Source organism: Vicugna pacos, chromosome 6, assembly GCF_048564905.1.
Source record: "Vicugna pacos chromosome 6, VicPac4, whole genome shotgun sequence".
NCBI classification, from domain to species: domain Eukaryota; kingdom Metazoa; phylum Chordata; class Mammalia; order Artiodactyla; family Camelidae; genus Vicugna; species Vicugna pacos.
Genome location: NC_132992.1, coordinates 43,943,703 through 43,957,120, shown reverse-complemented (window position 1 = coordinate 43,957,120; position 13,418 = coordinate 43,943,703). Strand labels below are relative to the sequence as shown.

The 13,418-nt window shown below is 36.3% G+C and overlaps 1 protein-coding gene across 5 annotated transcripts in view; it reads right to left on the bottom strand.

Moving 5' to 3' along the window:
• TTC6 (tetratricopeptide repeat domain 6) overlaps positions 1–13,418 on the bottom strand; it is a 163,567-nt gene that overhangs the window by 137,398 nt on the left and 12,751 nt on the right. The gene's annotated exons all lie outside the window — the stretch shown is intronic.

Sequence of the window (13,418 nt, the reverse complement as noted above, 5' to 3'; positions counted from 1 at the left end):
ATTTACTCTCACTTTACAAACAATATTACCAGGCTTATTTACCTAGTTTCAAAGCCTAGGGCAGAATAGAAATAAGATACTAGGAAGAGAGCTGTGGGAGAGGGGCTACTTACAGCATACTGAAGTACTGACTGCAAAACAGAGACAGCTGTCAGCCTAATGAGAAGGAGGAAACAAAAATTATAAAAAGAAAACAAAAGAACGCAAAACACAGATGGATATAGTGTGTGGGACAAACACTTCACTCACCCAACAAGACCATGGGCATCACTGTGTTATAGCGTAGTAAAAGTAACATCCAAAATGATGTCCTTTATCCTCAAGAAAAGGATTAACTTAGCACCTCCATGCCTAAGCTAGGTAGTGGGAATGCAAGGAGGAACAAGTACCACCCACTTTTAAAAAGGGGAAAAACTATAACAGATTTTATAAAATTCTTCTACTGGAAGACCAAACATTTAAAAAAGGCATATTTGAGCTCAGTTGGTTAGAGCATGATGCTAATAAAAACGGCATAGTTGTCTTGAACCCATAATTATTAAGAAAATTCAGCATCTACAGCAGTTCATTTACTAAGGGACCCTCATGATGGCAGTTACAATGTATTTAAAATCTAGGTGAAATATATATTGTGGTAGAACCTAAACTCCACACTGTTAAGACAATACATAACATCAAAGAACACAAGACTAGTAGTTAGAGGATCTAGAATTTGGTCTCTCTGCTTCACCACTAACTATGTGACCTTGGCAAGTCAGTTGTTTCTCTGAGACTCTGTCTCCTCATCTGTCAAGTGAGGGTCTGAAGAGACAGTTTCGAAGAATACACTGATGTTTTCCTCCAATCCACATACCCAATATCCTCCCTTTATTCAACTTGGCTATTCTGGGCCCATGGTCTCAAGCAAAGATGCTACTGTAGTATATAAAGTGATAAAACAAGAGTCTTTTTCCAGCTTTCAGGTTTCAAAAACCAGGGAGTCTTGCGGAACAGAAGAACACAGGACAATAACAACTGATTTGGGAGAAAACAAGATGAGCTTGCCTGAGTAATGCACCCTTCCTCTACATCTAGAAAGAACTGAATTCCTGGACCAGAAGAAGTTTGTGAGGAGGTTATGAAAACATAGACACCACTGGGTCCCTGGGATAGGGGCTCATACTCAGCTCCCCAGGGGCAAGCCCAAAAGAAACAGGAGGTAGATGTGTTTGTAGGAATGGGGAGCAGAAAAGATATGAGACCACGTCCCATGGAGAATCTAAGAAGCAGCAAGATCTTTGAGAAAAAATGTCCATGAGGGAGTGTTAGCAGGCTCCAGCATAGCTTGAGAACAGAAAAATGACTTCTGTATGCCCAAGAGTGGCAAACACAGATGGGAAATCTGAAGAAACTGAAGGAGCCTTAGAGACAGGAACAAGGGGCAACTCAGCAGGGACCTGTGTAGACTGACGATGGAGGCGAGACCTGTTGAGCAAGTGGCATCTGTGCCTATCACCGGGAGCAGGAGTCTTCTTCTGCCCACTGCGTCATGAGTATTGGAGTCTCCAAGGAAAACAACACAGTCAAGCGCTGGAGAGAACAATGTTACATGAAGAGGAGACAGAATAAGACCAGCTTCACTAGTGGCCATTGGTCTGCCATGGCCAGCAAGTCCCTCCCGACAGCCGACGCAGGATCACAGGCCTTCCTACGCCCCTCCTGCGCTGCAGAACAAAGAGCCCCGCCCCCTCCCCGCAGGGGACAAACATAGTAATGAGGCTGGCCAAGTGCCACTTAAGCAGAACAAAGAAGTATTCGTTGAGTCTGAAACAGGAAAAGATATTTCCACACAAGGCTGCAAGCCAAGCACAAGCTGTGAGGACTCATGTTCTGGTGGGGAAGCACTCAAGCCCAAGGCCCATTTTCACATGGTTAAACTAGGGCAGCTCAAAAGACTCCCTTTCCCAACATGACTTACGTGGACCAAAGGACGGAAGAATGGATGTCCCAGCAGAGACGAGTATGCGATGTAATCTTAAGGAACTCTATAAATATCCCAAGGATGGGGATGGAAAATCCCCAAATTGCCTAAGACCAAATTTCCGTGGTCCTGATGGAATGGGAACTCCAAATAAAGACTAAATTGAGTTCTAGAGAAACAGACATATTTCTTGCACATCTTTGTTTGGAGACTGAGATTCATATCCAGTACATGCTGAGACAGATTCCTCAACTATAAAATCAAAAGACTAAACCACAGAATAAGAAGAAATAATCTATGAATAACTTCATGTCAATAAATGCAGTGAAACTTGGATAAAAATTATTAGTATCTAGAAATGCATATTATAAAATTGACCTGGGGGAGGAAGGCAATTGAAAGCCTGAATAAACTAATAATCTTTAAAAAAACTGAGATAATTTTTTAAAAATCTCTTTACCCAAGACATCAGCCACAACATTACAGGTGAAAATTATCAAACTTTCAAGGAACAAATAACCTCTCTCTTACACAAACTGTTTTGAGAGAATAGAAGAAGATAAAAAGCATCCAACTTATGTGGCTAGTACAACCTGAATACCAAAAATGGACAAGGATAGTACAAGAAAAAACGTATACACCAATCTCATGTATGAACATAAATGCAAAAACTCTAATAGAAATCCTCAGTGTATAAAAGCATACTGTAACATAAACAAGAATGTTTTTCCCAGAATGCAAGGATACTTCAGATGAACTAATATATTGCAACAACAGATTAAAAAAGCAAAAAAAATAATTCAATAAAATTCAGCATTCACTAATGATAAAAATTCTTAGCAAGGTGAGAAAGGAAGTCAAAATAAATTATCTATCAAAAAGCTATAGTAAACATCATACTTGGTAGTGAAACTAAAAACCAAGCTTTTGTTTTAAAGTCAGAAATAAAATAGGGCTGCTCACTATCACCACTTCCATTCTGCACAAATTTTATTCAACAAGAAATTCTACAGGCAAACTCTTGGAACAAGTAAGAGAGTTCAGAGTTTACGGGATATATGATCAACACAATAAAACCAATGTAATAATAAACAATATGAAAATGTAAATAGAAAAACTCTCATTCACAAGAGCAATAAAATCTATAAGGCAGGGGTGTATGTGTGTGTCTAGTCAAATGTAGTAGTTAAAACAGTGTAGTTAAACCTTACAGTGCTCATCTTACGTGACTTGGCAGATTTTGGCAGTTATCAGATCCTTTTGGAAATACTTTCTTCACTTAGTTTCCAAGACTCCTTCTCCTGGTTTTCCTCCTACACCTGGCTCTTCTTAGCTCCTTTTGTTCATTCTACCTCTTCTCTCTAGCTCTATACAGTAGTGGACACCTCAGTCCTTAGATTTCCTCTCTTTTCCAACTACACTCCTCCCCTAGGTTATCTCTTCAAGTTTAATGAATTCAAATGCCACCTAATCCCTGATGATTCCCAATCTTTCCATCCCTAAACTCCCCACTGACCCCTAGAATTACTCCACTTGGAAGTATATTAGGCATTTCAAACTTAACATATCCAACCAAAATCAAGTCCCACAACCTGGCTCACCCTTAGTTTCCACCAACTCAGAAAATGAAAATTATATTCTACTAGTTAGCTTCACTTACCAAAAACCATGGAGTCATCCTTGACTCTTCTCTCTCCACACATTCAACTCATAAGTGATCCTCAAAATGCATGCTCAATCAGACCACCTCTCCCTTTCTTTACACCACTATCACCACAGCTGGCCCGAGCCGCCATCATCTCTCACAAGGATTACTGCAATAGGCGTCTAACTAGTCTTCCCTCCTGCACCACTCCCACCTCTGTAATCTTCTGTCCACACGGTAATCAGATGATCATTTTAAAACAAGGTCAGATCATGTCATGCCTTTGCTCGAAACCCTCCAATGTCTCCCACATCACTCAGAGTGAAATCCAAAGTCCTTACCATGTTCTACGGCACTCTACACATCAGTAATTCTCAGAAGGGAATGACACTGCTCCCTAGGGAACATTTATAAATAGCCTGAGTGGTGGAGGCAGCATTTGGGGTTGTCACAGTGAGAAAGTGCTGCTGGCATTTAGTGGGCAGGGAAGGGCCAGAGATGTACTAGAGATCCCGTGGTTCACAGGACAGTCCCACAAAACAAAAAATGCCCCATATCCTACATAAATTTTTCAAATGTCTGGAAGGCTTTCATGTGGGTGAAAAACATAACTATCTGAGACCAGAATTGAACTCCATTTTATATATTTAAACACAAAATATTCCCCTTATTTAACCCACATTGTATTTTATAGGAATGCAACTACTTCCTCAATCAAAGGAAGACTGTACTTCATTTTCTTGGAAACTTCAACAAGAGTTTCTTACCATTTTAGAATACCTGGTCAACCAAAGGCAACTGTGCTAGTAGTAATCTACCTACCAGAACAACACATTTGTTTGATTCTGCATCTTTAGCAGTTGAATACAAACATGTACGAAGGATACATGAAGCTCATTTTGTAAACTGAGAACCAAACATAATTAATTTAGTAGAGACATGTGAAACATGTGAATAATAAATATTTAATTAATAAAGGAAACGTTCTAACTATTATATAATTATCAATCTATATAATTTTAAAATATTTTAGCAAAATGATGATAAATTTGTCATGAATATTACATGTTGAAGTTATTTATTTAATTTTGAATGGCCTGGGGTTTTTTGTTTGCTTTATTCTCATACTGTCTACAATGGTCTACTTCTCCATGTCTTCTTGTATTACTTTCTTTTTTCCAGTCCATCCTGTAGTCTCATCATCTATCAAAAGATATGGCTTGCAAGCTCTTTTTAAGTTCCAGGAACTGTGTCCTGACACATATTAAAATTTCAAGTTGGACAGGGAAAGATACACAAAATCTTATGGTAGCTCACAGAGGAAAAAATGTGATAATAAGTGTGTATATGTCCATGTATGACTGAAAAATTGTGCTGAACACTAGAATTTGACACAACATTGTAAAATGATTATAAATCAATAAAAAATGTTTAAAAAAATTTCAAGTTGAGAGATAATGGGTTTTTTAAAAATACTTTGTCACTGTCTTATGTCACAAGAGAGATTTATTCTGACATGACATATAAAGAGGCCTAGCTCATTTTCTCCATTTCAGAAGTCATTAATTGGTCACAGCATACATCCCTACTTCACGTAAGGTTAGCTCCCATTTTCTCTTATCATATACACATAAGTCTAGTCTGCCACATGCACTGCTTTTTATTTTTCTGGTCATTCTTATACATTATGGCTGCTTATATTTCTACCCAAAGCACATTCATTATCAGTTGACAAAAGCAGCTAACAATTTCATTATGTCTCCCAGTGTAGTCATCTCTAATTTTATTTATTATACTTTATATTTTACATAATTCATATTTTTATTTAAATTTAGATAAATATATTTTTATATTATATATTTTATTTACATTATACACTATATATTATATAGTATATATCATATATTAGTATATAGTATACAGTATATATTAATTTATATAGTATATATTATATATTAATATATATTCTATTTTATTTACAAATTATTATGAAGAATTTATAATGTAATTATAAGTCACTCTCATTTTTTATGTTACAAATAGGGCATTGTATTAATTTGTTATATTACATGGGTAGGTAGGTGATAATTATCTATCAATTGTATCTCAGGAGAGTAAAACAGGCCAAATATATGCAAAGTATATGCAACGAGAATGGAGTGCTGAGTCCAATAGTATTGAGAACCTTGGCTGATCTGGCTCCTGGCTACCTCTCTGACTTTTCTCCTACCATAACCCCACTCAAGACTTCCACCTGACTGTTCCTCAAATACCGCAGGAACATTCCTATCTTGGAGGGTCACAATGTTTCTTCCCTCTGCCTAGAATGATCTTCCCCCACACATGTAGTGCATGACCTGCTCCATTACTTTCTTCAGACCTCTGCTCAAATGCCATATTCTCTTACTGGCCTTTTCTGACCATCTCATTTAAACATCTCTTTGCCCCATCATGCTCTCTCTCTCTTATCCTGCACTATTTTTCTTTATGTCATTTATTGCCACCTGAGACATTACTCTGCCTCCTGTCCCTAAAACATACGTCCCAAGAAAGCAGGGACTTGGTTTGTTCATTGTGTACTTTCCAGTGTCTGGTAGGGTGTCAGACATAATAGGCAACCAAGAACACTGAATGGATAGGCGAATGTCTTAAGGGTCAAAGAATGTGCTGGTAGGAGCCTGAATCTAGCAGGTAGGTTCCAGCTCCCTCATTCCCAATTGACACACTGCTGCCATGCTATTAAATGTCTGAGATATTGAACATTCACTGAATATTTCTTTGAAGAAAGATTTCCACAAGTGAAAAGTACTGAAAAGCCACTGGCCTTTCAAATTAGCAAAGATTCAAAAGCACAGTGATGCACAACGCTGATGAGGATGTAGGGAAACAGGCTGGTACTCACTATTTGTGGGAATGTAGGTGACAATTTTACTGGGAGGCAGTGTGGAAATACATACTAAGAGCCTTTAAAAACTGCAGTATACTTAATGTGTGTTGTTTTATTTAAGATCATTTTACTCTCACAGTATTGTAAAATAAGTATTATTAATGCTACTGTGCAGATGAGAAAACTGAGGCACCGATAATTTTAAGGAGCAAATAAATTACAAGTCAAGGATCTCTAACAAGACCATCACACTGCAATTCCAGGGCTTTCTCCACCAGTTTCCATTGTCTGCTATTCTCTTGCTAGGTTTACATAACTCCTTAAAAGCTAAAAAATGTGTCACATACAAAATCTTTCAATACTTAGTGCCTAGTCAATGCTAAACATCGCGGGTGCTCAATAAACCTTTCCCAGAAGAGGGAATAACTTTGAGCTACAGAAGTCTCCATAGAAGGTGCATGACCCATAGAGACAACGAAAGAAACCCACTCAGTATTTCTTCTACCCTCTTCCATAGTAACAGAATGTAGACCTTGCTACACAGCTGCCCAGAATAATGACTTTATTTTCATCCTCTTTTATAGCTAGATGTGGTCATGTAGCTAAGTTCTGAATCATGAATTATAAACAGAACGATGGGCAACTTCGGACACATGCTTTTCTTGTTCAAAGCCTTCCTGCTGGCTGAAGTGCAGATGTCATGGCCAGAGCAGCCGTACTGTGGACCTTGAGATGACCTTAGTCATCAGGGTTACAGTCGGTCAAGCAGTAAGACAGCAGAACCCCCAACTGCAAAACACTGTATCAGTCCTACATTACCTTTTACATGACCTTTTTACAAGGGAAATAAACTTCTATCTTGTGTAAGTCACTGTTATTTGGGGTTTTCTGATTATCTGCACCCATTAGCTGCCTCGAACTAGTTCTATTGGGACTGCCACTTACTCCCATTTCCTTGTTACTTGATATTTGGCTAAACTGACTTGGCATTGTACTAGTGACAGCCTATATGAATTATGCATTCCATTTAGCATTTTCAAAGATTCCATTGTAGACGGATATTTAATAAGCTTTTTCATTTAACCCTAAAGAGCAACAGAATAGGAGTCATGCATAAAAAGCCGTAATTCTGTGAACTGTCTAATAATCACTTTCCAGAGTAATAATGGATTGTCAAAGACTGTACATCTAGGAAGGTCTCAACAGCATAATGAAATCAGAACAAAGAAAAGCGTCTCAGCTGTCTCAATCTTCAATTTCTTCAGAACCCTACTTCCAATGATTAAGAGATGAAGAGCTTGATACTAGAGATGTTCTTGAGGGGAAATCTGGCTAAAATGATGAGGTCTGGCTTTATTATAATCTTCTCCTGTGTGCCTAATAAATTTGTAGTAAGCCAAGCAAAGGACAGGAATCTATTTACTGTTTTATCTGTGAGATCTAAAGGGAAGATGGACCACCAATTTAAAAGGTGGGAGAGAGGTGGAGAGCACAGGGGATTTTACTCATTATCAAGACTGGTCAAATCTGAGTTAACCACGTGATCATGATAACTCTGCAGCCTTACTTAGATAACATCTAAAGCGATGACTCTTCCTCCTGGCTTTTGCAAATTCCTGGTATGGCCACTGACACACTCCATCTTCTCAAGTCGAGGAGTCTCAACAAGACCCCAAACCCATGACAGATACTAAGATTTCAAGTATGTCAAAAGTAGCTCTCCTTCCCCATAAGGATGGGAACTCATAACCTATGCCACTGGACTAAGAAGAGAAAAAGTATTTGCAGGCATTTCTTCACTTTCAGAATAGCACAGATTTCAAAAGAAAATAAAGCTAATAAAATGAAGTAGAAGTGGGTCAGTCTGATACTCTGCCATGGAAAATGGTAGATAATGGAGATTTCATCTTCTATTCATAGTAACAGCAACCTAAGTTGGCAGAATCAGGAGTACTTGACCATGTATAACTGATCAGTGATCACATAACCAACTGCTAATGTCATCACTACCTGTAATTCATTCCACTTGTATTCGTTCACTTTATGACACAATCTTAGCCTGAATCCCATCCCACACCTAACATCTCTGCCACCACCACAGGACTCTGTAAGCACCAATCCTTGCTTCTTGCTGACCTTCCCCAGCCTAAGTGCACTGGGCTCAGAATTCACTAGCAATACGCTATAGGTGGCCATCCCATCCCGGGATGGGACAGTGTGATGGTCTTCTCACTAATTCAGAGTCATCACAGATATGAGAGGGGAGAAATCACAGTAAGAAATAATTCTGGATACCTGGGGTCTAGGTCTTAAGACAGTGAGGGAAAAAAGAAGGGAAGATGGGGTGGAAGAGGGAAAGGAAGTGCCATCAACATGATGTACTAAGAATAAAAATGATTCTGGTCTGAAAGTCAAACGAACTAAGTGGGCTCTGGTCTCAACTATGCTAACTGGCTGTACAGCCTTGCAAAAGTCACTTTCTCTCATTGGGTTACAGTTTTGTCATCTATAATACAAAGTTAATTAGGTTACCTTCCAGCTCCAGACACTATTTTAATGAAAAATGAGGGTAAGGAAATACTATGGAAAAATTTATCACAGGACTCTGAAAGTTCTTTTCCATATAATAAATACATAAAAATAAAGTAAAATATGTAAAAGAGAATTTATTAAATTAGAATGTATTATTTCCCTTTTCAATGCAATAGACTAAGAATTTAACCTTTTGTCTACTATGATTATAAAAACTCACAAAAATAATAAATATGGCTGATTTTGTCAAGCTATCCTTTTCCACTATAGTGAGACCAAGATTCAGTGCCCTTTACAGTGGACTAAGGAAATCAAGTACGTGTAAAAGAATGTTCTCCCCAAAATGACACACATATTCAGCACAACTGGGTAATGCACTACACCGTCTATTAGATTGCTTCTATTTCGGATGGAAGATGCTTAAACATGATTGTGGTTGGCTAGTTCTCAGGATTTTGATTTTACTATCAAAACTGTTTATCTATCTATCCTTAAAACCCAGAAGTTTACCTACTATGCTTTAAAACAAGCATTGTAAAGCATACAGCTGCCTAGCTTCAGGCTGTTTACAGCTACAGAATGACTGACTTAAATCACAACCAAATACTATAGTTCCTCAGTGATAAAAAATAAACAGCTTCCTATGTACAATAAGTCAATGTGCAACCTAACTAGGACACTCCATCAATTCAATTTGCTGTCAAGGTAGCCATATTCTAAAACCTTATATCAATTTTTGCATTTTTAAAAACTGCTTTAAATTGCATAAACTCTTTCCTCTCATTTTACACGAGATAAAAATCATGATGTGAAGACATCACAAAAATTACTCTTAAAACGGACCAAAATTCTATAATTTTAAGATGGCAAGTTGTGCTGGATTTTAAACATGCAGTTCATCGGCTATGCCCACCTCAACTCCCATTGATATCAGAGATCTAAGCCTTTGGACTAGTCCTTCAAATTTAAAAGCATTAAAAAAAGATGTTCATTAGGAAATCAAAGTTAAAACTGAGTTATGTATTGAAGTAACAATCCACGGAGGGGAAATATTTTTATCCTAAATATCCAAATAATTGTATCCGAAGTAGCCAGAAAAAGCAATTATTTTGCTAACATTTAAAAATTCCTCACTTTACCTCACATGTACTCAAACTGTAGTATACAGATCACTTTCAAAGTTCAAATGCTTTTGTCTTTTATAGTCTAAATTAAGAGATTTTATTATACAAACAAGCAAAGGAAAAAAATCATTGCTGGGCAGTATGTGTACTAAGAATCAGCGGGGAAAAAGTACATCTGAATTCTGCAATAAATTAGCATTCCATTTTTCAAGTAACTCTGTACGTCACTCTTGAAAAAAAACTCCATGGAAAATAAACTGCACTTGTACCCAACAAAGAGTAAGTTTATTTTAAAGGAGCAGTTTCTAGCTTGGTTCAAAATTATTATTAAAACCAAACCAGCTAAAGGAATAGGAATTTTCCCTCAAGAACTAATGTAAATACCTTATTTTTCACCTTTTAAAAATGAATGAAAATTAAATACATAAGCATTTTGTATTCACTGAAGGCATCCAAATGTTATCTGACAGACGTTAAAACTTTACAGAAAAAAAACTAAATCAAGAAACTTCTTAATCATTATATCACTTGCAGTAGTTTAAGTTGTTACGTCTATGAGAATAAAGTACCGCACAAAGGGAATGTGTAAGAGAAAAAGTGTAATAAACCTGTCACTTTGAAGAGAAAAGATTTGCCCAAACTAGTCCCTCCCAATTGTACTGGTGTCATTCAAACAACAGATTGTTTTTCTTTGCGCAGATCCTGGTATGCTCCCTGATATATACCTCCAATGAGCAAAAATTTGTTCCTAGAATAGGGAAAGATGAAATCTGAAAAGTAAAGAGCCAAGGAAATGTTTACATACTATGGAAAAACACGCAGCTATCTAAAAGAATAAATTAGAAACTATACATATTGATATATTTCCACTGACATGTCAAAAAGTAAGTTGCAAAATAATGCTTACCATATGTTCTTATTTTTATTACAAAAAAAACCTAAGTGTGTTGTATGTATGTGTACACATTTGTACTAAAAAATTATGGTAAGTGTAGAAGGATAAACAACAAATATTGATTGCTACTGGGGAGTTAAAGAGGGCATGAAGGGAATTTATTATTGTTTCCTTATGTTTCCTCCTCCAGTGTGTAAAAAGAAGCATAAACTTTTATAAAGAATCTGATAACATTTTAAATTAAAGTTTCAATTTTGAGATAATTGTCGATTCATATTCACTTGTAACAAATAACTCAGAGCTATCCCATGTACCCTTTATCAGCTTTCCCCTATGGTAGTATCACGTAAAACTATAATATAAAATCACAACCAGGATACTGACCTGACATAGTCAAGATACAAAACATTTCCATCACTACAAAGATTTCCCATTCCCAAAGGTTGCCTTGCTAAAGCTACACATGCTTTTCTCTCATCCTCCCCTACTCCAAGCCCGTCCTCAACCCCCGGCAGCCACAGATCTGTTCTCCATTCCTATAATTAATTTAGCCATTTTAAGAATGTTGTAAAATGGAATTATACAGTATGTAACATTAAGAGATTGGATTTTTTTTTTTTTGCCTCAGCATCATTTTCTGAAGATTCAGCCAAGTTGTTGCAGGTATCAGTACTTCGTCTCTTTTTATTGCTGAGTAATATATCCACTTATGCTTTGAAGGACATCTGGGCTATTTTCTAGTTTTTGGTATTAAGTAATAAATGCTGCTACTCATCTCGGATTTTTTGTTTGAATGTAAGTTTTCATTTATCTAGGATAAATGCACTGATTTACCTATATCCCATAAATTTTGATAGTTTGTATTTTTATTTTAATTTAGTTCAATATTTATTTTCCTGCAATTTCCCCTATTGACTCATGGATTACTTAGAACTATTTTGTTTAGTTTTCAAGTGTTTGTAGATGTTCCTATTATTGTTCTGTTACTAGTTTCTAGATTGCATTATAGTCAGAGAACACACTCTGTACATCAATTCTTTTAAATTTACTGAAGTTCATTTTCACGGCCCTGATATGTCTTAGTACACGTCCTAAGGAGAGCTGACAAGAATGTGCATTCTGCTGTTGTTGGGTGCAGTGCTCTATAAATGCTGATTAGATCCTGATGGTTGATGGTGTTGTTGAATTCTTCCAAATCCTTGGGGAATTTGTCTAGTCTTCTATCAATTGTTGAAAGAACGGTGTTGACATCTTCAACTATAATTTTAGATTTGTCTATTTCTCTTTTCAGCTTTTACTTCATATATTTTTCAGCTCTGTTATTTGGTTCATTCACATTTAGGACTGCTTTGTCTTCTTGGTGGATTGATCCTTTTATCATATTATACTGCCCACTGTGTTTCTGGTAATTTTCTTTGTTCTGAAGTCTACTTTATCTGAAATTAATATAGTCACTTCTTTCAAATAATGTGTGCCAGATATATTTTTTCATGCTTTACTTTCAACCTGCCTAAATCACTATACCGAAAGTTTCTTGTAAACAATATATAGTTGGGTTATGTATTGAATCCACTTGCCAATCTCTCTTTCAATCTGTATATTTAGACCATTTACATTTAATGTAGTTATTGATAAGTTAGAGTTTGAAACTATCACTTTATTTTTTGTATTCCTTTTTTTCTCTGATTTTTGCTTCTCTGTTTACTTTTACCTACCCTCTTGTGGGTTACTTAACATTTTTAAAATTCTATTTTGATCTATCTATAGTGTTTTTGAGTGACTTTTCCTTGTATAGCTTTTTTAGTCATTGCTCCAGATATTACATTATATATACACATAACTTAATCATAGTCTATTGGTATTGTTATTTTCCAGTTAGAATAAAGCATAGAAACCTTATCTCCCTTTCTATCTGTTTACCTTCCTTTGCTTATAATTGTTTTAAATATTTCTTCTATGCACATTTAGAATCACATCAGACAATGTTATAATTTTAGCATCAGCCATCAAATACAATGAAAAGCTCAGGAGGATAAAGAATGTCTACTATATTCAGCCATAGTTTTTGTTTACTATGTTCTTTCTTCCTTCCCTGGTGTTTGTTCCAAGTCCTTTTTTCTAATCATTCATTTTTGTTCAGAGAATTTTCTTTAGCCATCTTTTTAGGATAAGACTGTGAGTGACAAATTCTCTTAGCTTTCCTTCATCTTAGAATGTCTTGATTTTTCCTTCATTCTTGAAGGATAATTTCATTGGATATAGAGTTCTTGGTATAATTCTTTCCTTTTAGCAGTTGAAAAATACTGTGTTCATTCCTTCTTGTCTCTATGGTTTCTGATGAGAAATTCACTGTCATTGCAGGTTGTTTTCCCCTA